Source organism: Cryptomeria japonica, chromosome 9 (genome assembly GCF_030272615.1).
Source record: "Cryptomeria japonica chromosome 9, Sugi_1.0, whole genome shotgun sequence".
NCBI lineage: Eukaryota > Viridiplantae > Streptophyta > Pinopsida > Cupressales > Cupressaceae > Cryptomeria > Cryptomeria japonica.
Genome location: NC_081413.1, coordinates 524,573,662 through 524,599,690, shown reverse-complemented (window position 1 = coordinate 524,599,690; position 26,029 = coordinate 524,573,662). Strand labels below are relative to the sequence as shown.

Here is a 26,029-nt window from a genome sequence, read left to right as displayed (position 1 = left end):
TCCAAATAAGTGTTTTGTCTTCACAAATGCTTGGGAATGAGCTAGTTCATGACTTTGGGCAATGTCTCTAGAGTGTCCTATAGAGGAATTCGCTTTGGACCCTTTGGAAGGGTCAGGAGCGAAATTCCTATTCTAGGCTCAATTCACCTTCAAACTGACTTGACTGTCTTAAACTTGATCCTAGATCCATTTCCTTCCATATCCTTGCAAATTTGTTCAACCATTCAATGATTTAGGTGAAGAATTTAGGTCCTTTGTGAAATTTCGCTTTGGACCCTTTGGAAGGGTCAGGAGCGAAATTTGACATTTTAGCCTCTCCGTCAGGATTCATATATGCAATATAACATTTAAGTATAAGTGACATTTCCTTATATCTTTCTTCTTTCTATACTTTAAGTTATATTCCATATATACTGTCAGGATGTTTGAGAGTGGTTTCGGACCTCCAGGAGTTATAATGCAAAATTTAGTTTTTGGAGGATTCTTCAATTTTCCAGACAGTCAAATTTCAGGATCAGGGTGACATTCCAGACTTAGCCAAATTCCAGGACATTTGAAGATCAGGATGACATTCCAGACTTCATCACTCACTAATTTGACCTAACTCAGACCTTGAAAGATGATATTCACTCACCAAGCTTCATTGACCTCCTCAAACTCAAACAAGACACGATTAGCAACAAGAGCAAAACTTTGTCATAAGGAAGACTTTCAAAGATGACCCTAACCCAGAGCATCCACTGACTCGCCTTTAGCTAAAACGGAGCCTGCTATCTTAGTGATCCCTCTGGCAACACTCACCATGCAAAGGCTAATAGACAAAACCCTAAAAGACCTAGAAACAAACCCTAGAAAGCAAAAAAATCGGAGTCCCCATTTGCAAAGGGGCGATGTATTTATTCTATATTTTTTAAAAAAGTTCATTTATTCTATCTTTAATCATATAGTTTGTTATGTCAAAAAGAGTATTACATTTATATATGAATGCAAAAATTTGGAAAAACATTTAATGTGACGTATTTATGACACTTGAATGTATGAAAAAAAAAAAAAACATTTTATTATCATTATTTAATAAAATTACATAATTTTAAATTAAAACAAATTTCATTCTCAACTTAATTCAAAATAATATAAGAACAAAATAATAGTTCAGAATTTATAAAAAATTCATCCTATTAAAGTTGTCCATAACATGCTTATTAGTTCTATATAAGCTATTACCAAAGCAAATAAAAACACCCTATGATATAAAGCTTCATTCTTCGTTAGACTCATCCTGGTTTTTGACAACTTTGTCCTCATCAGCTTGGTTTTTTGCTTAAAGTTCTTCTTCATTCTCTCTGATTCTTCTTCATTCTCTCTGATCTCCTCTTTACCTTTGCCTTAGTTACCCTTTTTCGTTTTCGGATTGGTCAAACTGAGTTGAAAGGAGTCCCATGGTTGTCCTAGTGGAGGGGAAATCCTTTCCCAAGTGGAATTGTCAAAGTTCAAAGGAGTCATTTCAAGGTCCCAGACAGCTTCTACTTGCCTTAATTGGTATTCATGTTCCTTACAATATTGGTTCTAGAAATCGACGTACTCATTTTGAAACTTTGGGTCAATTTTCTTAGGATCATGTGGCCAAACGTCTGCATCCTTGACGTCTTGTAGATTGGATTACCTTCTTTCATTATTTTTATGAACCTGTCAGCTGGAAGTTTCAGTGTGAAAGATACCTGTTCCAAAATCAAAAGCACAGTGAGTCTACAAGTAGACTCAATAAGGATCCTTTCATTCCCTTATATGTGCTCATTTCATTTCTTCCATAAAAACCAGAGAATATTGGTAGACAAAACCAGCCAAAAGCATTGTGCTTCTTATTCATTTCCAGTATAAAACCAAAAAGAGCTTCAAACCAACAAGATTAATTAGTGATGTTCCAATCCCTAACATTCACCATAAAAGAGACCAAATATAGATAGCATATTGACACTGAAAAAAAATGTGAAAGCAACTTTCCACATCACCACAGAATAGACATTGGACAGGGACAGGACAAACAACTAGCTTGTGGATCAGAGTTTGTCATCTAAAAGAGTTCTTCTTAGGTTCAATCTTATTAGACTAGCAAGACTTTGGGACTTTCTTCCAATTTTTATTACATATGTTAAGACTCCATTTTTCATTCACATGATCCAAGATACTATGTTTGGGTTAGGGATTTATACAGACATTTAGCCTTGCGGGTCAGTAGGAGGGTACCACAGCCCACTTGATGTTGTAGGACAAATTAGATTCATTCACCAATCTAATAGGTTTCTTCAGATTGGCAAGAGATTTATGCAGATTGGAGTATTTCCTTTTATTACAATCAGATAATTGGAACTCATATTTCATAATTTCCCAACATTTAATATTTTGTTCAGTGCAAAGATCATTCAATGATGCTAGAATTGAAAGGTGTCATTTCCTAGCAAAACATCCTTGCAGTAGGGCAAGAACTCTGCCATTATATTCAATATCCCACTAGATCGATCTAAGACTAACAAATTCTCCATTAGTAAAGTTAATAGCATTGGTGTGAGAGAGATTTTTCTTACAAATTTCCCAGGCCCTCCAAACAATGTGAAATACACTGGATCCTAATGGGATAGCATTAAACTTGCCAAATAGAAAGTCATGAATATTTAACCCTTTCCATTCCTTTGCTCCTTTGATAGAAGCCTCCTGAATATTTTTCGTCACCATTACTTTTCACGGTTCTTCCCCTTCAAGAGACTTCACAATCCATTTTACAACTAGAACGATGCCTTGTTTCCTAAGGTCTTTAACGCCTGGGCCTCCTAGTTCTTTACTGACACTACCTCTACCATTAAACCACAAGAATTGTCTTATTACTTTCTAGACTTTATTAATTTGATGTCCAAGTAAGAACCAAGCAGAGGCATAATAAATAGAGTAAGATGAAATTATTTCTTGGCATACTTTAAGTCTCCCAGCTAGAGACAAGTAATTTCTAATCCAATTAGTACTTGTTTCCTTTCTATTTTGGAGTATATACCCAATCCAACATTTTTGGAAGAGAATGGTAAACAGAGAATGAGATTCCTCAGTACTGAACAATTTTGTTAGGCCCTACCCCACTGCCATACATATTTCTTGATCCAATCTGGAGGCCTGTCATCCCAACTGAGAAGAGTGGACTTGGTTTGAGATATCTTGGAAACCGGGGCTTTACAAAACACGTCAAGTCTGTTCACCAAATTGTTAATATTGTCTTTCTTAAGCACTGGTAATAGTGTTGTGTCATCAACAAACTATATATTAAGGAGGGAGGCAGCATTGGGAAGGTTAATACCTTGCAGTTTGGGGCCCAGCTTCTCAGATCTGAGTATATAATATAAGCCTTCTAAGGCAATCAAAAATAAAGTAGGGGCTAACAGGTAGCCTTGTCTAATTTAGACCTACCCAGAAAAAGGCTTTTGTGAGTTCCTCATTGATGTCTAATTGAGCATTAGTGTCCTTGAATAGTACCCGAACCATTCTGCGGTAAGATTCTAGGAATCCCATGGCTTCCATGATAGTCAAGATGTATGACCATTCTGCTCGGTCATAAGCTTTTTAAAAGTCTAATAGCAAAATGACAACTTCTTGTCCACTCCTATTTGCCCAATCTAATCCTTCCAACTGGTGATAAGGTTTCCAAGATGTATCTCTTCTTAATAAAACTGATTTGGATTTGATTAATTATAATTGGTAGAATATCTGTCTCTTTTAGCAAGCCTTTTAGCAAGAATTTTGTAGGAAACATTTAGCAATGTTATCGATCTTCAATTTTTAATGTTGCTTTTGTCACCTTCTTTGGTGTCACCTTCTTTGGTTAGCATCATGATCACTCCTTTATTGACTTTGTCTCCCAGAGTTCCTTTCTCAATAGATTCCTAATAGACCTCAAAAAGGTCCTCTACAACCCATTCCATATTAGAATTCTGCAGGTAATCCATCTGCACCGAGGGATTTGCCATTGTGAAATGATAGCATGGCCTCTTTGATCTCTTCTTTATCAATATTCTTACCAATTTCTTTAGCCACTTCCATTGTGACCTTATTGGAGATAATACTTTTACATATCTTTTGTGATTTCTTACAGGAGAGGTTCTCATCTTTAGCGGTGAACAAAATTTCTGTAAAACTTAAAAAATAATTTCTTGATGTCAGAGGTCTCATGGAGCCATGTATTCTTGTCTGGAATAGGTCCAATTACTTCTTTGCTCTGATTTTGTTTGAGGTTGAAAAAACATTTAGTCCCCGTCACCTTCTTGTATCCAGTTTTTCCTTGCTCTAATCCTAGCTCCTTTTGCCTACATACTTCGGAATTTTCTAAGACTCTGCTTGATTACCTTGATTTGTTCGTTAAGATCAAAATCTATTATATTATCTTGTATCTTCTTCTCCACTTCCACTAGCTCTTCCCATAGCACATATTACTTCCTCCTCTCCATGGCTTCCTTCTTACCTACCATCCTAAGCAAACTTTTAAGTTGGCTATTAATAAATTCCAATAGGTTCTCCTGTCACTTTTGTCGTTCACTACTTTAGTGATGCTTCTGAGAGTAGCAATACCATCTACATAATCTTGGTTTTTCAACAAGTAGTGTTTAGTTTGAACAGCCCTTATCTAGTATTTGTACTAGTGTGGTGATTGTTTTTAAACACAATGGTGGTTTTGATAGGATGGTGATCAAAAAGAGCCTTAGGTTCCACCTGTACAAACTTCTTCTTGTTGTCGACAAAGAAAAATCTATCATCCTGGGTATAGAATCTATCTAGCCTACAGTATACCCTTCTTCACATTCTTTGATTGTTACACCGTGTACCAGATACCTTTGCTTTCTTTTTTCTTTCCTGCTAGAGGATCTAACAATTTAAGCATCTTTTACATTCTATCCCAAAAGTATAATTCATTACCTTTCCATCCACAGACATTCCCTCATTTCTTGTCTTCTATGGTTTTCACCATTAAGTCCCACACAATAATCCATGGGATTCTTGGGATGATCTCTATCATCAATTGCTATAGGTTGGCTCTATCTCGATGGTCATTTGGGGCATAGATTGCACATATTCCAAAGTTCTTATCATCTAGATTGTCATGTCTAGCCAAAGACATCCATTGCATGGGGAGCAACCATGGTTGGTGATGCATCTGCTCCAAACATCATTCACTAGTATTACAATTCTGCCTCAAACCATGAGACGTGCCTCCTTCCATATGAATTTCAAATTGCTAATTAGATAGATTCCCACTGCCTTGACTTCTTGAAGCAATAAGAAATCCATGTTCTTATTCTGATCACAAAAAACTCCTAATTGCATACTTCCTATCCGGGGACCTCAAACCCCTAATATTCTAACTCACACATTGCATCGTGATTATGTTTCTGGGGGTGGGTCTAATTTCCCATTCTTATACAAGTTATTAAATCATTCAGGGAGGCTTCATTTATTTTCCCTTCTTCCCATCTTTAATTGAACTATTGGTCCTACTCATGTTTTTCCTCTTTCTCCTACCCCTATTTGAGATACTCCTTTTGCTTAAGGTTATTAAATAATAAGGTTGTCTCTCCTTTGTGGAGGTGAATAAGTGATTCTAGCACATATATTTGATAAATTTAATTTTTTTTTTATTTGAAAAAAATTGGAAAGTTTTTTTAAATTTTTCTGTAAGATTAAGTTTAATAAAGTTCTAGAAAATGAATGTAAGTTACTCATAATTTTTTTATTATAATATAGAATTTTAAGTATATTTCTTTAAAAAGTGTCAAGCTATCAATTTAGGGTTATTTTATTTAATAAAAATTTATTTTATTTTAAAACTATTATAATTACTACATACATGGAAGCGTCAATTTTATATGCTAAAAAAATTATATTTATTATTAAATATTAATATTTTGACATGTAAATACCATCAAATTAAGATAAAAAGTAAGATTTTTTGTCAACACACTAAGTGTCATTACACTCCATCTTTGTTACTATTGTAGAATGCCAATAAACATTAATAAATGAAGATAATTTGATATAAGGGGAAAAAAAAAAAAGATGAATAGTTTAGTATAAAAGAAAAGGATTAATTAAAAATTATATAATTGGATTTCAATAAATTAATATTATTAAAATATTACTTGTTTTAAGCATAGATAAATTATACAATATTGGTTATTGAATTAGGCTAATAAAAAAAACACAATTACATATAAACTAGTTTAAGCATTAAATATGAGGTGTTGGTTAGAGGAGTGGAATTAGATTAGATGATGAAATATAAACTAAGAACTAATAAGCTATTTATGAAAATTAATAAATGAAGGCAAAGTTTGTTTGGCTTTGTAATTAAAGAATGATTGTCCTAAGATGCTACAAATGAGCACTTAACTATCTTTGTTTCTGATTTTGACTCGGTTGGCTCCTCTCAAGAGGATGTTGATGTACCCTAAACCCTACTTCTGCTATTGATGTTGTTGTTGATGTCACTGTTGTGGTTGCTTCTGCCCTTGTGGATTCAACTCGTGTTGCTCCATCTTTGTCGCCCCGGCCTTCCCCTACTGATGTTGTTGATGTTTTTGCTCCTATTGCTGCTTTGCTGCAACAATCTGTCACGGTTCTACAACAACCTGTTGTTGCTCTGCAGCAACACTCTATTGGTGCTACCATTTGCAACCATACAAGGTCCTCCCCGTTGGACCACTCTCTCGTTGGTCCTTATGATAGTATCGCATGGACTATGGTTTGTCGCAGGCGGAAGGGGAAGTCCTCCCCCCTCCCCCAAACCCCTCATTGTCAAGGCCCAAATAGTTTCCCCCTTTATTGAGTGGGTTTGGGTTGTTTTGTTTTAAGGGTCTGCACCCTAGTTTTTGATTGATGTTAAAGTGTTGTTGATAGTCCTTGACTATGTAAAGGGTTGGTGCCCTAGTTATCGTTGCTTTTGAATCAGAAACAAATGTAGAGATTATTTGACTTTTAGTCAAGGTTCTTTGTCATTTGTTAAAAATAACAAGATCTACATGTCATGGTCTAGAATTAAAGTATTGTATTTTATGCTTTGTTTTGAATGATGACAATTCCATTTCAACGAATAGGGCTCTATTTCTTTACATAATTTTAAATATAATCTAAACTAATACTCCATTTGAAACATCAAGAAAAACTATATATTCTTAAGACATTATCTATAATATGAATCTAGTTAATAATTGCAAAATAGTATTTATATTGAATTCCGTCAACAATTATTTATGCAAATGGCCAAGTGGGGACCCCCTCCTTTTTTGCCTCGGTTTGTTTTGTTCCCTAGGTTGTCATCTTCTTTTCTCCCTTTCTCCCTTTTCTTCCCCTTTTCAGGCTTCAAGTTTTGGCAATGATCTTTTCTTCTCCTTTTATTGTTCCCTGTGCAGCCCTAATGGGATGCTTTCCCCTAATTCCACAAGTCTCTTAGTTGAGCTTTCAAGCTCTTGTTTTAGCCTAGCTTCACCCGAACTTATGCATGCCTCCAAAACAACATGATTTTGAATCTAGGGTTTCTAGTAAATCCTCAAAAATATTAGGGTTTGGCATTAATAAAAGTGAAAACTAAATCAAACCCTATAATCAACAAGCCAATAAACCCTTATGTTTCCCACCACAAATTCATGCTATGAGAGAAATACATTGGCAATATGTATTGTCATTGATGACAACTTGATGTCTAACAGTATATATTGTCACCAAGAAAATAATTGGAGTATGTACGAGGGTCATTGATGTGTTTGACAATGTGTGAACATGCTAAAGATGTTGGGGAGTAGTTGTGCCAACAATCAAAGATGTAGAAGATACTTTGGAGAATCACCTAATGATATTATACTGGTCCAAAGCAAATGGTATGTATTTGATTCTTGACTTGTCTATATGTTGTACTTGTCTTGGTCGAAGTATACATGATGGTTGAGTTGAGTAATTTGATTGGTTGCTTGTGTTGGGCCCATATAAAATTTTCATTTCATATATGTCCTTGCTCGGAGTAATACCCATTTAATCTGTTGGTCAAGTCATTTGTTTAATTTTCCTCAAATAGCTCGGCCATTGTTAAGTTTCACTGTGTTGAACTTGAACCTTGAACTTGAATCTTTTTGATTCAAGGTTCAAAGCTCAGCAGGCGTTGTTTTGAATGATTTTCCTCCCGTGCAGTTTTAAGTCTTTGCTAATCCTTGTCGGTATTTTACATTCTTTGAACCTTGAACTTGAACCTTTTCGGTTCAAAGTTCAAAGTTCAACATTTCTCATGCTAGTTTTGTGTCATGATTGTTTCACAAAGTTCAGAGTTTGATGTATAGGTTTCTCAGAAGACATGTGACTTGGCACGAGATGATGGCGCGCATTTCAAGAGATGATTAACGGCCGCAAAAGAGAGTAATATTCTTTCTCTAATGATTTAAAATATGTCATTTGTAGCAAGTATGTGTGAGGATCCGTAGTGTCAGAAGTGAAGTGATCTAGCATTTAAGGCATGCTCCGATACAATCATTTCAGAGTAAGGCCACATGAACGAAGTGTAAGGGAGACAGTTTGTGGTAATGATGGGTAAGATTTTCTCGGCTTTAAAACTGAGTAGATGTCATGTCGATATTATTATTTTCTTGAGAAGGTTTTGAGAAGGAGTTTTGGAGCGGGAGAAATAGACTGCAATAGGGATTTTCAGAGGACATGGGAAGGTATGTTCAACAACTTTCTGAATTGTTGCAGTTTGTTTTAAAGATCTGGGTATTCTATTAGTTGTTTGTTTACGTTTCCACTTTCCTTCTTTACCTAGAATTAATTGGAGAAAATCACGAGCTAAACAAGAGCCCTATTTTGCCCAAATTGATGAGCTCGTCTTCCCTTGTAAGCTCTTTACCGGAATTAGGTGATACAGCATTAGTCCAACTGGATTTAGATGATTTTCTAGAAAGAGCCCGGAACCCAGCTGTAGATCCTATGATGAGAGATGTTGCATAGAGCGGGTTATTAGAAGCAGCCGCATTTCCCACAACTGCTCCTTGCCCTGAATTAGTTTTAGAATGTATGAATCACTATGACAAGGGTAATAGATGCATAACGCAAAACAATGGTGAGGTTTTGTTATCCATAAATAGACAGACAGTAATGGCAGCTATGGGTATCCCACACCGAGAACCCTATGAAGATTGGACGAGTGGAAAATCCTATGGAATTTTCTTTGAGAAAAAGCAGTATTACAGAACTGTTATTGCCCGGAATTGGCTTCTGAAATTCCAGAAAGGAGGTTCAAGGCTGTCGAGACCTCTAACCCGTGAACATTTAATTCCCGCAATCCGGGACTTGGTAATATTGTTGAGCAGAGTAAAGGGTAATTCCCACTCCTTTTATTGGGAGGACTGGATGTATTTCTTCATCCAAGTCAGTCTAGATAAAAATCGATTCATTGATTGGGGAATTGTTATAGCGGAAAGGTTGCACGAAGGTTTGAGTAATTACCCTGGGATGGCAAACTTCCATATGTCATCATACCTGTTATATATGCTTGCTTGTGTGAGAGAATGGTATGGACTGTCCCATGCAAAATGGATTCAAGGCATAAAGATTTATGACTATCATCCTAATTTGACTTTAAAAGGGCATGTTAATGACTATCTACGCTGGAATGATATTTTTGTTGGGAGGTTGACCTTTGAATTACAGGGTAACTTGCATAGGAGGATGTCTGCAAAAGCCATTGAACTTGTTAACATTTATGGCAGTTTATTTACACAGTTCAGTCACTTCACTTACCTAAGGGTTGGAGGATTTAACGGTGAACCCTTTAGGCTACCCGGGTATGTTTCAGACTCTTGTATTTTGATCGAAGTTTCTAGGCAGCTTGCTTATATTGCAAAGGATTATGGTGAGGACTCAGACACAAGTGGGATTTTCCCCATTGATTTAGGCCATTATAGCTGTGGGTCTATCTCTGATGCGCTGAATCTTGAGCTCGAATTTAAAAGGTTTCATTTGAAGACCTTTGTGAAAAGAGATAATTTTGATAGTAAAGGTTTCATTGCTCAATATGTGAAGAAGATGGTGCCTGATCAGCATGTTCCTTAGTTGAAGGATTATTGGGAGGGTTGTCAGGATGAATTTGAAGTAAGGAAAAGGAGTTGGTCCAGGTTAACCTTGAAGCAAATTCATGACATGAAATTGCCATTGGATACTTCAGGTGTCACTACTGATGATGAGGATATACTTGACTCTGAGTTTCTGAAGCGGGTGCATAATGAGCCTCTTCCAGAGGTGGATTGGAGTAAAAAGATGGAGGATAGTATTCAAACACGCACTTTCAACGTAATTTGAAGGGTAGAAAATTGGCTTAGGAGTTGTCGATTCCAGCCGGCAAGAGCAACTAGTTCAAGAAGCAAAAGTTGGAAGGAATACCGCAAGCAAAACTTCTATTTTAACTAACATTCCCGCGTCCGACAAAATATGCTATTATTGCTTCAGAAGCAGACTATGCTATTGAACGAGTTGATTTGGGGGTCGAAACCAGAGCCGTAGTTTGAAACATTTGGAGACTTCGACTAAACGAATTATCTCTCGTACTTGTAAAGACGAAAGAGAATAAGGCTGAGTTAAAGCAAAATTTAACGCAAATGGCTTAGTATATTCATGCTCTGCAGAATAGCCCATTACTGTTGTCTCAAAGTTCAGGACCATTTAGCCCAAAATCACCTGGTAATCAGAAATTCTTTGATGAGGTTCAACGAAATAGGATGATTGCTGAAGTTTTCTCAAAATGGCTCACCTCGATCATGCATCAAGCGACCAATTACATAACGGATTTAGTCCAGATCTTCAAAGATGCTAATGAAGTCACCAAGGCATTGGATTCCGACTTAATCTTGTGGTAGAAAGAGAAAACTAAATGGGCAATGATTTCAAAACAGATGCACGATATTTAGCGTTATGGTCTGATGAATTTTCTTGCTGAAAATCAAGTGCCAGGGTTAAACGAAGATGTAATGTTTATTTGCAAAGAGAGTATTGAATGGCGCAACCAGATTATTGAACAAGGTCATAATGAATCAGCCAGTCTGCGTGGCGAATTAACAGCTTTAAGGGCGACCATGTAGAAGGATTTGCACTGCGTGGATGTTCAATTGCTTAAAGATAGCAAAACCCTGGAAGATACCACAAAGATGATTAACCAGTTCAGCAACCACATTAAACAAATCAAAGTGGAGAAATCCTTGGTTGTGGAAGATTTCACGAGGACTTCCAAAGTGGAGTCGATGCTCACGGTTTGTCTTGATCACCTAGATTCCCACAAAGACAAAGTGTAGATGGTGAAGAGAAAGGAGGAGCTCTGGAAACAGAGAGTAATTCACATCAGTTTGCCACACGTAACCGTAATTCAAGAATTTTCAAAGGTGCATCGAGAGTGAAGTGCGGCGAAGGCGGTGATGGTGTCTGTCCAAAACCCCAACCCGATCGATCACACCGGGACCAGGTAGACAACATGACTAGCACTGCTAGCAGTTGTTTGCCAGCGAGTCTAGTCATTTTCCTTAGTTTCGGTTATACAGTTAGGGTTGTTTTCTATTAACTCTTACGAGTTAATTTTACTTTGGTTAAAAACTATTGGTCTGGCGACCTATATATATATGTTTTGTAACGACTTTGAAAGGGTTCATTAAGTTTTTGAAAAGACTATCTTTTAAATTAGCTAAAAATGTTGTATGTAGAAGGTGGATATTCATCAATGAATGAAAATCTTGTTAACAGTTCTCTTTGATTTCAAATCTGTGCGTTTGTTATTTTGGAATTTGATTTCTATGAAAATCTGTTTCAAGGAAGAAGTTGTTATACTTTCTATGTGTGCAGAAGATTATTAGCGAATTTCAACTTTAAAGGCTTTTCATTTTGTTTTAGTGTACGTGTGAAGTCTGTCAGCTTTATATAAAGAGTTATATATGGATCAGTGTTTGCATTCATTTTGTATTGACTGGTGAATGCAATTACCTTTTAGTGCTTTCTGGTGAAAAGCATTCTATTGATTGTGTGTAATTTGGAGCTGATTGAATATTTATTAGAGGGAGTTGTACCTTAATTCAAAAGTTAATCAAATATTATGATTTTCCAACTGATTGGTAGGGAATTTGTCTTTCTTTTCGTGAGCCATAATGTGCAAGGTTAAATAAACAAAGAGAGACAAATCTGTTTACCAACAGCTTGCTAGAATTTGTCCAAGTACAAATTTGTCTAGTACCCTATGCCAATGTGTTAGTATTTTGCAATGCATTCTTCTGCCCTATATGTTTTGTGTGTGGTTCTAGATCCATGCCATGAAGTGTGTCAGGCAACATTCTACCAATTTTTAGATGCAACCATTTCTACTAAAAAAATAATAAGTGTTGGAACTCTGGATCACAATCTATCAATATAAGGTGTTTCAGTTGTCTCACTAGAATACTCCACATTTTGCCATAGTGATTGCTTTAGTTATGCAATTTTGGGAAGATGTTGAGGAAAGTATATTGGATTAGTGACATGAATTTCAGGGTTGTTGGTGCTTCGATGCATGGTATTCTTTATCATGACTTCATGTAATTGGTCTCATCTGCACCGTGTTTGTAGTTCAATGATGATGTTCTTCTACAATAGCACTTGATGTTTCATCTATTCAAATGTTGTAGAAAGATTATAGATGACCTCCAGTACCTTGATCTTGGTATGTGTGTTGTTTTCAGTTTATCTTCAATGATAAAGAGGTTAACAGTAAGAAATCTTGATAGTGGTATTGATAATTGGTTGGCATTCAATGGTCATGTTCTTCTACAATAGCACTTGATCTTTCATCTATTCAAATGTTGTAGAAAGATTATAGATGACCTCCAGTACCTTGATCTTGGTATGTGTGTTGTTTTGAGTTTCTCTTCAATGATAAAGAGGTTAACAGTAAGCAATCTTGATAGTGGTATTGATAATTGGTTGGCATGATATGTTCCTTCAATTGCAGTTGATCCAGAACTATTTCATTGGTTTTGAAAGATGTGTTGTGATATGATTAGGGTTCGGTCATGTTTTGGGATGATCTACAACTCAATTTTGTGGTTGATGTATGTGTTCGGGTCCGACCTATTCTAGGATACACATTTCATTTGATAGGTCCTATTTGAGCCAACCTTTGTGATTTTTTAGATGGTGTGGAGGATATATAAAGAAGAACAAATCATTGGTGAAGTTGCCAAGTTGATATGAAGTTCTTGAAGTGCGACATACAACAATAATTTCTCAAATGATTATGAAGTGTGTTGACAAAGAGGATTGCACTACCAGCATTTGTCAAATGCTTCTTCTTCAATAGTTCACAATGTGCATGTCATTGTAATTTCATTGTACCTTGCTCTGGAGAAGTGATCTTCAAATTGCAAGTATTGCATCTTGCCATAGGGCAATGCACTTTAGCCTACAAGTCCATTCAAGGAGCAGTGAGCTTCCTTAGTAGTAAGCCTAAAACAATCTTTGTAGAAACTTGTTTAATATATTGTGAGTTAATACTCATCGTTGTTTTTCTCTCCTTGGGTTTTCCATGTAAAAATCCTAGTGTTCATGTGTTGTATAAGTTGTGTTTCATTTTTACTTCTACGTATGTGAATTAATGATTCTAAATCAATGGTCAAATTTAATTTATGTTGATGCATCCCCCCCCTCTCAACATCTAAGCATGTTCAACAAAATAATGAAGCCAAAGTTGGCAATCCAAAATGCCAAGTTGTCAAAACCTTAAGCCTTGTGGGCTTCGAGGATCGGGCCCTAGCTAAGCCCAAGAATGATATATACATTTGGAGCCCCACCCCCAATCCCTAATTGGCCCAGGCTAATCAAGAATTGGATGTCGAGGGTTATTCCCTTTCGAGGATGTCCTAACCTAGCTACCTCGATCTCTGTACCTATGGTAATTTGAAGATTGGGCATTGAGGATCCAAAATTTTACTTTCCAAAAGGAAATCAAAGTGGTCCATCCCCAACCCTAGACATGGATCTTGATGCCCACTCTCAAAGGGAATCAAAGATGTTCCATCCCAAATCCCCAATAAGTGCTCAAAAGGAAAAGTGTGGGCCTCATGATTTAAGTAGTTCTTTTTTTTAGTCTTAGGTGTAGTTTAGAATTCTGATTTTTAATAATGATAGAATAAGTAGTAGAGTAATAAAATGATGCTTCACAGTTTAAGGTGCTCCTAACTTAATTCATTTTGGTGCAGAAAGTGAAATGTGTGAAGAAAAAATTATCTTGATGAAGTACAAATTACTCGACTACTTGTCGCCCACAAAGCTGGTGTTTACAGATAGGCAAATTACCATCATTGACCTAGGCCATGTGGACTCCGATGAATTACTAAAAAGGATGTCTCCCCCAAAAGTACAAGTTATTAGACTACATCATTGGTAAGGTTAGGACTATTTCTACAATCTTCAAACCTACTGATGGCATGTGCCAAGAACTACAAAGATGCGAGAAGAGGTTACAGTTTCCTATGGGGAACAATTTTACAAGAATTAAAAAACAACATATATCTTACATGAATGAAAGTCTCCTAGACAAGCCTAGGAAAGGGTGGCAATTGGAAAAGTTAAAGATAATTCATCAAAGCTTGTTGCACATATATGCTAGAGAATTGATTGCTCTCCTAAGTAGAGTATCTAGGTGAAGAATGACCCAAAGATTCATATGAATTCTTATTTAGTATATTTGCTTGCTACACAAGCAACTTACCAAAGGTTGAGGAAGAAAGGTTCACTAACTAATCCTAATGTAAGTGTACATACAATCACTACCCTCAACTGATCTAGAGTAGGAGTAACCACAAGATGGCCAATGATGCATTTCTTTGTATTTGCAATAATCAAAAGATTACAAGGAGACTTTGCAAAAAAGTTATCTTCTAATGTAGCTATGAAATTAAAAGATATGGGAGCTATTTCATTCAATTTGAGACATTTACTTACAATGATAGAGAGTAGGAGTAACCACAAGATGGCCAATGATGCATTTCTTTGTATTTGCAATAATCAAAAGATTACAAGGAGACTTTGCAAAAAAGTTATCTTCTAATGAAGCTATGAAATTAAAAGATATGGGAGCTATTTCATTCAATTTGAGACATTTACTTACATTAGAGTGGCAGAATGCACCATGGCTCCAAACAAACTACCAAGGTATCCTTCAAACAAGTTGATTTGCCTCATCTATGTAGACAAGTAGAAAATGCCCACAAGCTGATTGCAAACAAGCATAGGTCATGCTTCCAATTTCCCATCAGAGTGAGAGTGTGTGCTTGCCTAGACATGAAATTGATTTATTCTAATCAAATTTGATTTGTTCATTATATATAAAAGCTTGATGTTTTTACAGATGCTACTCATTTGATATAGAGTTGACTGTCTAATCAAGAAAAAAAATTAAAAAAAACAAAAAAAATATGATGCACTAGAGAAGAGGTTCAATGATGATATATTTTTTTCTATTTTATAAATAATTCAAAAAGTGATGTCTATTGAAATAGGTTCATTGCAAACAAATTTTAAGATTTTTGTTAAAAACTTTAATCAAAATAGGAAAAAAGTTAACCTATGCAATGAACAACACTGCATTTAAAGAAGAAGAAAAATTAAAATTTACTATATAATGAAGACAGCATTTAACATCATTTTCTAAAATTTTATCAACTAAATTATTCAGTCGATTATATTTTAAAAATTAAATAAAATATAAAACATAAAATACACATTTGATTAATTTATATCATTTAAAAATTTGAAACATGTCACTTGTTAGAGATTCAAGTTAAAAAAGTTAGATTAGTGTATTTATTTCATTTATATAAGTGTGACACATCTTTGAACTTCATCCACACACTTTCACTTCACACGGCCCTTAAGGCAACTCATATTCCCCTTGTATTGATATGCATGAATCTAACTCATGACAAGATTTTTCAATGCAAAAATCCTTATCAGATGATCCGAATAACCCCAACCAACCATTCCCATCATTTGGTAAATTCACATCCAATTTCAATGCAACTTGAGTTGGGATGGGAATCGAATACATTCTCATATTCCTTATCCAACACCTTGTTGAATCCGTCATTACAAAATATTTTGAGGACATAGGAACTTAGACTTGTAGCCTCAAAATCACTCCCCTTAGAATTAGTGGACATTGACTTGAGTGTACGCATGATTTTTTCCTTTAGAAGGTCTCATTTTTAAAATAGTTGACTTGACTTGAAAAAATTGTAAAACACTGTCCCCACTCTTCCAAAGTGACTCTCCTCACTCCCAACTCACTTCATGTTGGGGTTTTCCTTCCTCAACTACCAAGACCTCCCTATACTTATGATTTCCAAATCTACGTTGTCTTGTCTCCAACTTGTCTATTATTAGGTGGACCTCTAAGTGGGACATTCTTGTTTGGACCCTCTTGTTGTTCATGAAGAGGATAGAATAAAGAGAGGAACAAAGGGTGAACCTATGTGAGGGGGAAACTTCAACCTATAGGGAAACTTTCCAACTCAAGCAAAAATAAAAGGGCTCATTGAAAACCTTAGCAACATAAGATTAAAAAAATGTAAAAGTTTGAAGTAGATTAGATTCATTTTCAAAAAACTCTATCACCTCAATTGAACTTAAGAAGTGTCTTATCAACATTGACATATTATTCATTATGTCAATTTTCTTAGTCAAAGGGCTCATTGAAAACCTTAGCAACATAATAAGATTAAAAAAATGTAAAAGTTTGAAGTAGATTAGATTCATTTTCAAGAAAACTCTTATCACCTCAATTGAACTTAAGAAGTGTCTTATCAACATTGACATTTATTCATTATGTCAATTTTCTTAGTCAAATGGTATCTCACAAATCCATATGCAATTTCCATTCTACCAAACATTTTGATGCTACCAAAGTCACAAAGATGCCCATGCGAGATTGTATGTGAAGTTAACAATTATTTCCTACTTAATAACTAGAAAAGAAAATACTAACTCATCAAGGTATTTTGCATTTTATAACAAAGATGGATGACATCCAACAAACATGGCCAATTGGATTGCTCCATTTGGATAAAGTGTCTTTAAGTAATTTCTAAAATGACATTAATCTAATTAGTATTTTCATCTATCTCTACATGATGAATCGTCAACATCAATATCTTTGTGCACATGAGCTTAAACATATCTATAGTCTACTTGGTGCTTGAGTGACTACCTTGTCTTATTGGAAGGTAAGACAATTTTTGACATTTGCTACGACCTATATAATCCCTCATCCTTGGCCAACTAAACAATCTTTCCACTAGTTCCAAAGTTTGCTTCTACCCTATATGCCAAACCCAAATTTAATCATGAAATTCCGATAGAATCTCACATCTTATATTTTTCCACTCAGAGATGTCCACCTAGCTAAGAATGAGCATCAATAACATATCCTGCTTGACCAACTTTGTTGCTTAAGGGTCCATGTGCAAATCTTCTCAAATCTCATCTAACAATTTCTCTAGGATCGCAATGGCCATGAGTCAGATTTTTCCAGTCAGAGTGTTGGTTGCAATATTCCTCTTACTAGTAGTATAGAATCTAGACTGCTCTACTTGATTTTCTTGAAAAAAAAATTGGCTTGTATTGATGGAGTTAATCAAAGAACCACCTTTATCGTTTAGATGTAGACTTCTTTCCATTTCTGAAGCTGCATCCAACAAGCGGTCTTATTCGTGCCTATGTTGGTGATGTGCTTGCCTGTAACTATGTGCCGACTTCCAAAATAAAAGCCTGCAAATAATCATTGAACGGTTATATGCATGCCTGGAAACAAAATTTATGAAAAAGTGGTCTAAAAAATAGTTTGTTTTTTTAGAATTATTAAAAACAGCTAAATGTATGTAGCAATATAGATTAAAAGCTAGGACATCTTAATATATTAAGAAGGTTGGCAACAGATTTTGGAAAAACTGTAATTGATATGGAAGCATTACAACAAAACAATAGCAGATTTTCCTGCAACTTTTTCCTGTTTTTTTACATGTCCTTCTGCCACTGATGCATTAACGCATGATATCCTGTTTGCTGGCAGTAGCAATAAAATTTTGTTGGTTTTTGTCTCACTGTTTGTTCGTTGACGTTTTCCTCTGTTTTGGTTAAGACACATAAGTGACAAGTCCCCAAGAACAACGATACACACTAACAATGTAGCATACAAGCCCCATGACTCTGAGCAGCTAAACCAGGCACTAAGTTTTGACAAAAGAGTCCTTCTAAGGTTAATAGATCATAAGGAATGCTTGAGTGACATAGTTTCAAAACTTAGTAATATCTTAGATATGCTCAAACATACACTTAGAAATATCTTAGGGGGTTAATACTTAGCATACAAGCCACATGAGTATGACCAGATGTTGATGTTGATTACTGAGCTAGTCTCATATCCTAGACTGGTACAAACTCTGAGCAGCTAAATCAGGCATTAAGTTTTGACAAAAGAGTCCTTCTAAGGTTAATAGATCATAAGGAATGCTTGATTGACATAGTTTCAAAACTTAGTAATATCTTAGATCTGCTCAAACATACTTAGTAATATCTTAGAGGAGTAAATATCAATGAATCAGACTTAGGAATCCCAACTAAAACGTAGGGCAGATCCTAAACTGGCTAAACTAAAATGGCAGTCTTGAATTACTATTACAGTTTGTTTTAATAAAAGAATGAGTTCAAAGAAACGCTAAACTATTGTTAACATGAGGAATGTAGATGGATCAGGATGGATTTGAGTCTCAATGAGAAAGGATGGTAGTTATTGGAACCACCCAAAAAGGATTAATTTGAAAATTTTACTCGTGATTTGGACTCGAGCATCGATGCAAGAAAAATCTAAGTTTCCTTGATTATTACAATAGAGTTGGATTGAATGACTTGTGTTGCAATGAATGTTTAGGGTCAAAGGTTGAGGAAAGTTGTGAGAGCTATCTAATGTAAGTGTTAATGTTGGTTTGTTGGATTTTTGTTGGAACTCAAATGAGCTACAAACTGTAGGATAAGGCTTGCTGCAAAAATACCATCAAGCTTGGAAGAATTTACTTAGTATAAACGTCAATTGTGAGTTTGTGTGTGGAGAGTACAGGACTTCCTTAGTGAATGGCGTGTTATTGTATGAGACTAGCTAGAGCATTGTCAACAAAGTCTCTAGAACGTATTCTAAGTTTGGGGATAGATTGAGTATTTAGTTGATTCCACCAAGGATACTCTCTAGCTACATTATAGCTTGAATTTCAATAAAGAAAATGTTGTCCCTGCTCTAATCAAGTGTTGATGTTTTCATTACCTAAGTGTTGTGTTATCTTTGTATTGTTCCATTCAGTAGGACAGGCATAGCTTATCTTGTGAATACCTCAATCCTCTGAGTGGAGTTGTTATCTGTAGGGGTGGTGCTACAAGGTTAAAGTATAGCCCTATGATGCACAATGTCTACCAAAAGTTAGTTCAAACACACACATAACACTTGACATAAAGTGAATGCCAAATTTACCACCCTAAATTAACTTTTTCACACACATAGAGAATGTTAAAGTTAATTTACACACAATAACACACAAAGGATAACAAAGTTGCATTCAAACAATACGGAGAGACCAAAGTTAGTGGATGCCAATGCACAGATAAAAAGTTAGTGGCCTCAAATCCAAGTGAATGTCAAATTACATCACTCACACATACATGCAAAGTGAATGTTAACATTAGTTTATAAACATTCGCCACACAGCCACACACAACGAATACCAAGATCTCGCTGAAATAATAAAGAGATGTCAAAGTTCAAACGCATACTTGACAAAAACAATAAGTGGGTGCCAAAGTGAAACAGGCTAAACAAACAAAAACTCTAAGTTTACATAAAGAAGTGGATGTCAAACTTTAAACACACAAAGTAAATGCCAAAGCTTGGACAAACACTTCATAGAAACAATAAATGCAAACAAAATAAGTTCAATTTTAAACATACAAAATGAGTTCAATTTTATACGATAAATGCAAACAAAATGAGTTCAATGCCAAAGTTCCAACCCACACTTCACACAAACAAGTATATCAAATTAAAGTGAACATCTAAGTTGAATTCCATACTCCACACAGCCTATAACTTTATCAAATTAAAGAAAAAATAGATTCCAAAATAAAAACACACTAAAGAAACGTGTTTAAATTATAACTTGTCAGTAGTGCAGCAATAATTACTAAGTTACCGGTTCCGGTTCGGATTCAGGTTCGGATTCGGGTTCGGATTCGCGGATTCGGCAAAAAAAAAAAAAATTTGGGTACGGGTACGGGTTCGTCCGTACATATATATATATATTTTTAATTTCTTTTTAATATATATATATATATGTTCAAACTTCAAACATCAAAATTATATATGTTCACAGTTCAAACATACAAATATGAAACATACAATGAAACATACAATGTAAATTATATATGTTCACAGTTCAAACATACAATGATACATAAATGATAACAGATAAATGCAAGTAGAATAGGTTGAATGCATGTTTTGATGCATGAAATGCATCATAGAGGGGCGGATTAGGGTTTAGATGTAAAAATAAGATTAAAAAAATTGTTTTTTAATTGTTTTTAATTGCTTTCTAACCCGTGGGCCCCGTTTTTGGGAACCCATGGGCTTGGGTTCACCCGGGTCCTCCTGGGTTCACCCGGGTCCTCCTGGGTTTGCCCTGGGTCCCACCCGGGTCCTGCCCAGGCGGCTGGGTTCCCTGTGGGTCCTGCGTGGCAGGACCCACAGGGAACCCAGCCGCCTGGGCAGGACCCGGGTGGGACCCAGGGCAAACCAGGCTGGGACCAGGACCGGGCAGGGACCAGGACCAAGACCCAGCCAGTTTAGGCAAGAACCGGTAACTGAGAATAATTATTATAATATTACTAAATTACATTATGGTTAAGTAATTTAGCATGTTTGACGATTATAGTGCACCATTTAAAATGTAGCATCATTGAACATGATGAAATAAAGAAAATAAAAAAAAAGCAAAAACTTAGTTTACATGTTACATTTATTGAAGTAAATCGACTTGAAAAACTTTCAAGAGTGTAAACATTTTCTCAAATTTTAGTTTCAATATTTTTTTAATTTTAATATTTTTTCAATATTCATTTATATCAATTTACCTGCCAATAAACAACACAATAATTTAATATATTATTAAAATAAGAGTACAGCAATACTTACACAATCTTTTAGAAGCACCAAAACCTTTAAAAAGTAAAACAAGAAATTAGACCATAAATCTACCCAGTTCTAAGTAAATGATGAGTTTGTTGTGTCATTTAATAAACAATGCATGCCTATATTTTCCAGTAATGTACCAAGGCATTGAATGCATATCTATGTTTTCCAGTATTAATTTTCTACTATTAATAAAAAGACAACTTGTGAAGGATGAAAGTATTGAAAATCTTGTGCGAAAGTAAAATTAAAATGTACTTGCGTTGATTGGAATGATATAGGGATACTCCTACGGAATGATATAGGGGTACTCCTACATTCACCCAATAATGTTATACTTAAACAAGATGCAAAGCTTAATTGAAATGAAAAATCTACAGAAATATTTATTTTTATCAAATTTATAATGTCTGCAATACTAATGCTAGAGGGGTTCAGGCAATTGACAATTGAAAAGTCAATTATTCACAATTTAACCAAAGGTATTAAGTCAAACTATATAATTTAATCTAAACATGAAAACAAATAGAAACATAAAATATTCAAAAATAAAAGTCTGCAACAAAATAAAACAACGAAGGGCATGATACACCAAAAGAAAAGCAAATAGAAAGAGAAACAATTCCAAATATTCAATGAATGATGAAGTGATTGAAGTATATATGACTTCAATTACCCATTCACTGCAAGAACATCATCATCAACCAAAATAAAATTAATCATGACAGCAGTATAACAGAAATAAAATTAATCATGACAGCAGTAACACTAAAATAACAGCAATAACACTGGTAGCAATAATTTGAATTTCCGATTTTATTTTTCAACCTCAATTCAAAGTCTCAACCTTCGAAATTTTCAATTTGGTATTAGAGTCAGTCTAACTGTTGCAAAAGAGATTAAAAGTGCATTGACCATGGTCTGGAACAATGTGGTGTTGTGTGAGAAGTGCAGTCAAACATTCTTTTGGGAATGTGATTGGTGTGCAGGTTTCTGTAGCCATCATCTTAAATCATTTTAATGGCTTTCAGAATGCTTTCAGTCTAACTATCAGTTGCAAAAGAGATTAAAGGTGCATTGACCATGGTCTGGAACAATGTGGTATTGTGTGAGAAGTGCAGTCAAACATTCTTTTGGGAATGTGATTGGTGTGCAGGTTTCTGTAGACATCATCTTACATCATTTTAACTATGTTGTTTTGGTATTCCTGTAAAAATTATATATTACTGTCCCTAACCATCTTCAAGAAATGGCTTTCAGAATGCCATCCTGAAACACGTCACCTGCCATCCCCAAAATGTTGTGGAACATGAGTGTGTCATTTGAACCATGTTATTTTTCTAGTTGGCATACAGTTACAGATCTAATGGTAAGCTAGGTCCTAATATTTCAAACTAAACAAAATGCCAGTTGTTTGGTTTGTGGGATGATCAAAAGTTTGTCATTAATCAATAATCAATAATTATTGTAAATTGTTTAATTCAATCTCAATCCTTTCAATTGATAATAAAATTTATTCATCTATACAAACTCTATTTGGCTGGAAAAGTGTTGATTCCTTCATAAAATTCACAGATTTCTTAAATTCTATTATATGTTTTGCATGTGTCGGTAGACATGGTGGCTAATGTAATACTAGAAGCCATTGTAAAAAACACTAAGAAGACCTGACATTCAAGATATTGCAGCTTGTGAATTTAAAATTATGAGCAGGGCTGTTTTATGGTTATTTCCAGCCAATCAACCAATTCACAAAAAGTTTAAAAATGTAGATTACATAGTAAAGAAATCTTAATTGTGGTTTTCATTTAGAGAAAATTCATGTTCCTATTTTGTATGCGTATTCCTATGTGGACTAGTGTTTTTCACAAAAATAGATTGGCAAATTAGCAGATTCTTTTTGACAAGTTTTTAATAAAATGTTTACAAGAATTAACAGCTAGCTAGAGCAAATGTGAATACCATATACTTATAATTATAAAATTTTCAAAGACAAGAGCTATGATGGGACCAGAACCAATTACTTACCAGTAACTATTGCAGTCTCAATAGCAGTCTTGAGATCTTTCTGTGGGAAGTTGGAACCCTGACAAACAGTGTCAAACTAAACCCATCGTCACCATGCTGGAACCCAATAAAAACCTTCCACCCTGTAACTTCTTCTAAACCACTGGTCCACTATTATGCACAGATGCAATGGAATAAAAGACATAGGGCTGGCCTTCTTTATTTGCAGCTAAGGAAGGCTGCCCCTGGTTCTGCAATTAAACTCCATTACAGTTAACCCTAATGCAATATAAAAAAGTTGGATGTAACAATCTAGAGTATACACATAATGCATTTGATAACTGCAAAAATACATCTAATAACATTAATTCAAACTGGAACATCTTAGCAATTCTTTGGAATGCATTATTCGGGTTCCTGAGTCCAACATGGTATTCTTGTTTTGAACTACAAATATGAGTGTGCGAGTCAATTCTAAGACATTGCATCCTTTAGAATCCAGACCCATACTAGTGACATATTCAAACTTAATAGACTCTTAAAATTCATGGATATATATCCCCGTGAATCTTAATGTATGTGGACCTATTATCCTGAGAGTTATATCAGGAGGTAAGATAGATTCCAAAAAATCTTAAAAATCTTGGTCTTGAGTTAAATAAAAATGAACGAACAAGAACATTCAATAACAGACTAATAATAAATAAACACAAAGAGCCCAAAAAGGAGTATGCACAATGTGAACACAAACAGAATCAAACAGAATAAAACTATTGCACAGAGTTAACTCGGGAAGACTCCTTGAATGCACATAGACCAAGACGTGCTACAAGAGAGCAAAGGGCTGTTAGATGTTCGACCTCCAATATGCACCTTGGGCAGACCAGAAATTAAAACATATTGAAATATTCAATCCCTCTCTACTAAACTGAATCCTTTTATGTTCAAAATATCCCAGCCTTCTTTTTAAAATTTTAAAACATACTGAAAGGCCTAAGTTTCTAAAGTTTAACCCTCACTCTATGTAGTATGTACCAATGTCCTTGCATATGAATAAAATGGAACAAATTCTGTAAAATAATTAGCATCTACACATTAAGCCATTTCAGAGTTTGCACTGAATTCTTCAAGAGCTAAAAGTTAGATCAAGATGTACAGCCTCATATAAACTGCTAGCAAATAGGGTTTAGAAAATATATACATTTCAATATTTCTATTAAAAGCATCACAGAATCCATTCCTCAATTTATTCCACCTTACCAACGATCATGAGTTTTCTATATAATATTTTCAACATTAAATCCCACTGTACCCATCATAGTACTCAAATAAATGACCAACGAACACTGAAATGAACAATAACTGGTGTTTCTCTGAGTTTTGGGGGGTGGGGCCCCCAAAAACCTCATATAAACTGCTAGCAAATAGGGTTTAGAAAATACATACGTTTCAATATTTCCATTAAAAGCATCACAGAATCCATTCCTCAATTTATTCCAGCTTACAAACAACCATGAGTTTTCTATATAATATTTTCAACATTAAATCCCACTGTACCCATCATAGTACTCAAATAAATGACAAAAATAACACTGAACTGAACAATAATTGGTGTTTCTCTGAGTTTTTGGGGATGGGGAGCAGGGTTTTAGGGATGACAAAAAAAGTTCAGACTATGGGAACAGCAATGGAACTGCTATTAAAATAAAGTATCCATGTCCTTTACGGCAGATTAAGAAACTCATATTAGGTGGAGGAGGTGGTATATGACCTAGGTGTATGACAGAATAACCAGCAGCAGAGAGTCAATCAAATTAACTTTTCTGAAGAAAAATCTAGAAGAAATATTGATCAGCATAGTTATAATCATTTACAATGGTATTTTATGCTTTGATTGTAAAAATACTAAAATATTTAATTTTCAGAGATTTTGATGGGAAAAACAAAATACAAAAAGTGATTGATAGAATTGGTTAAAAAGGAGGCCAAGGATGTTGACACACAGAAAAGTGAGGGCTTTGCTAAGCTCATTCCGACAAAGATGACAAAAATGTTCAAAATTGAGAAAACAGAAACAACAAGAATACCTTGTGGCAGGATGCATTATAGCCGATCTCCATAAGCCGAAGACTCTGCAACCACCTCCCACGCTCTGGCGGCAAAGGTCCGTGATCGAATACCTGCTTGCATATACCTCTGCCCTCCTCAGTGCCCCATTCAAAATTCACCATCCACAGAAGACCATGAAAATTAAAATAGGAAAAAATCCAAACCCAAAAACTGAATAAAAACATAAGAGGATCACACGCAAACAAAAAAACAAATATAATAGGGACGACAACCACAAGCCAAAAAAAATGGAATGGGGAACAATCTGCCCTTGCTTTTCAAATGAATTGTCTATAAATAGAGGTGAATGGTGCTATTTCAAACGGTAATCTAGAATAATAACGGCCATTTCATCCATGTCGTCGATTTCCTCTCATCTCAGGGCTATAATTTGTGCATTCTAGAAAAAACCCAGAGTACCGTTGAGGCAAAAAAAACCAGAGTACCGTTGAGGCAAAAAAAAAACCAGAGTACCGTTGAGGCATTCTAGAAGGAAATCCAGTTGAGACACTCTAGAACAAAATCCAGAGGACCGTTGAGGTCGGTACTCTCGGCTCCGCTCTGTGTGAATCCAAATAAACACTGAGGCATTCGGAACAAAATCCC

At 35.2% G+C, this 26,029-nt stretch overlaps 1 long non-coding RNA gene across 2 annotated transcripts; it reads right to left on the bottom strand.

Annotated features, from left to right (window-relative positions):
* Window positions 1-1,171: 1,171 nt before the first annotated feature.
* Window positions 1,172-26,029, bottom strand: LOC131077042 (uncharacterized). Of its 2 annotated transcripts, XR_009113523.2 has the most exons (4): window positions 25,402-26,029; window positions 23,336-23,565; window positions 17,723-17,844; window positions 1,172-1,718 (listed from the first exon to the last, which is right to left on the bottom strand). It is a non-coding gene; the product is annotated as an uncharacterized LOC131077042 (long non-coding RNA). The 2 variants fall into 2 exon arrangements; XR_009113522.2 differs by lacking the exon at window positions 1,172-1,718 and having other exon boundaries at window positions 17,059-17,844; window positions 25,402-26,027.